At 40.6% G+C, this 2,340-nt stretch overlaps 1 protein-coding gene across 1 annotated transcript in view; it reads left to right on the top strand.

Annotated features, from left to right (window-relative positions):
• Nucleotides 1-270: 270 nt before the first annotated feature.
• The window catches only part of LOC131932284 (angiotensin-converting enzyme), an 8,304-nt gene continuing 6,234 nt past the window's right edge, over nucleotides 271-2,340 (top strand). The window contains exon 1 of the mRNA XM_059289154.1: nucleotides 271-436. The gene's annotated coding sequence lies outside the window, so the exon portion shown is untranslated. The remainder of the gene's footprint in view (nucleotides 437-2,340) is intronic.

The raw sequence follows: 2,340 nt of genomic DNA, 5'->3' as shown, positions 1-2,340 counted from the left end.
TGTTTTAAATTTTTAAAAATTCAATTGTCCTAATAAAGCGCCAGTACTAAACTTTCAAGCGTGGGGGGCATTTCACTCCCAGTGCTCCCCCTTGATACGCCTCCTGGTGTAATGAACTGGGTATTTATTTTCGAAATTAAAAAAAATATCAACCAATTTAAAGATGGTTGAACGAGATAAGTTTTACAGTATTTATTACCTGTTGTCGTGGCTACGACCTGATGACGTAGCTCATTTGTTTACTAGTTGCCTATTTATTCACAAGTGAGACTTAGATTCAGACCACAATCCTCGCTGGGCGTGCAAAAGTTTTTACTCCAGGATTTTGGGTTCGAGGCTAAAGACATCGCTCAAGTGGTCAGTCACTCCTTCACCAGCTGCAAGAATCGCTGCCAAGATCTGCCTGCAAGGTACAACAGTAGTGGACGGTCATTTGGTGAGTGGTTAGTTTACAGGCTTTTAGTAAATGTCATATCGTTTTACTAAATGTCACTATGTTTTACTGAATGTCTCAATCTTTTACTAAATATCATAGCGTTTATTAAAGGTCACTATGTTTTACTGCATGTCACGTTGTTTTTATTAATGTGATTATGTTTTTACTAAACGTCACAATGTTTTACTAAATAACATAACGTTTTACTAAATATCACAGTATTTTACTAAATGTCATAACGTTTTACTAAACTGTCACAACGTTTTACTAAATGTCACAATGTTTTACTAAATGTCACAATATTTGACTAAATGTCACAGTTTTACTAAATGTAGCAATGTTTTACTAAATGTCACAATGTTTTACTAAATGTCACAATGTTTTACTGAATGTCATAAAGTTTTACTAATTGTCACAATATTTTACTAAATGTTATAACTATTTCTAAATGTCAAAACGTTTTATACTAAATTTCATAACGTGTTTCTAAATGTCACACTATTTTACTAAATGTCATAACGTTTTACTAAATGCAATAATCTGATTCTACATGTGAAAACGTATTTCTAAATGTCATAGTCTCATGCGATCAGTGAGGTGAACTCTCGTTTGATCCAGTGTTTCTTCCAGACTTTTTTCTCCGGGGGGGGGGGGGCACTTGAAATTTTCGGGGGGGGGGGGGGGGGGGGTAAAAAACTCGTTTGATAAGGGAGGTGAACTCTCGTTTGATCAGTGAGGTGAACTCTCGTTTGATCAGTGAGGTGAACTCACATGCGATCAGTGAGGTGAACTCTCGTGCGATCAGTGAGGTGAACTCTCGTGCGATCAGTGAGGTGAACTCTCATGCGATCAGTGAGATGAACTCTCATTTGATCAGTGAGGTGAACTCTCGTTTGATCAGTGAGATGAACTCTCATGCGATCAGTGAGATGAACTCTCGTGCGATCAGTGAGGTGAACTCTCGTTTGATCAGTGAGGTGAACTCTCGTTTGATCAGTAAGGTGAACTCACGTTTGATCAGTAAGGTGAACTCACGTTTGATCAGTGAGGTGAACTCTCGTTTGATCAGTAAGGTGAACTCACGTTTGATCAGTAAGGTGAACTCTCGTTTGATCAGTGAGGTGAACTCTCGTTTGATCAGTGAGGTGAACTCTCGTTTGATCAGTGAGGTGAACTCTCGTTTGATCAGTGAGGTGAACTCACGTTTGATCAGTGAGATGAACTCTCATGCGATCAGTGAGATGAACTCTCGTTTGATCAGTGAGGTGAACTCTCGTTTGATCCGTGAGGTGAACTCTCGTTTGATCAGTGAGGTGAACTCACGTTTGATCAGTGAGGTGAACTCTCATGCGATCAGTGAGGTGAACTCTCGTTTGATCAGTGAGGTGAATTCACATGCGATCAGTGAGGTGAACTCTAGTTTGATCAGTGAGGTGAACTCTCGTTTGATCAGTGAGGTGAACTCACATGCGATCAGTGAGGTGAACTCTAGTTTAATCCGTGAGGTGAACTCTCGTTTGATCAGTGAGGTGAACTCACATGCGATCAGTGAGGTGTACTCTCGTTTGATCAGTGAGGTGAACTCACGTTTGATCAGTGAGGTGAACTCTCGTTTGATCAGTGAGGTGAACTCTCGTTTGATCAGTGAGGTGAACTCACGTTTGATCAGTGAGGTAAACTCTCGTTTGATCAGTGAGGTAAACTCTCGTTTGATCAGTGAGGTGAACTCTCGTTTGATCAGTGAGGTGAACTCACATGCGATCAGTGAGGTGAACTCTCGTTTGATCAGTGAGGTGAATTCACGTTTGATCAGTGAGGTGAACTCTCGTTTGATCAGTGAGGTGAACTCTCGTTTGATCAGTGAGGTGAACTCACGTTTCATCAGTGAGGTGAACTCACGTTTG

The sequence above is a fragment of the Physella acuta genome, unplaced genomic scaffold (genome assembly GCF_028476545.2).
Source record: "Physella acuta isolate Inbredline_101_S28 unplaced genomic scaffold, ASM2847654v3 ptg002129l, whole genome shotgun sequence".
Lineage (NCBI taxonomy): Eukaryota > Metazoa > Mollusca > Gastropoda > Physidae > Physella > Physella acuta.
Note: the sequence above shows the minus strand (reverse complement) of the source record. Positions and strands in the feature narration are given on the sequence as shown.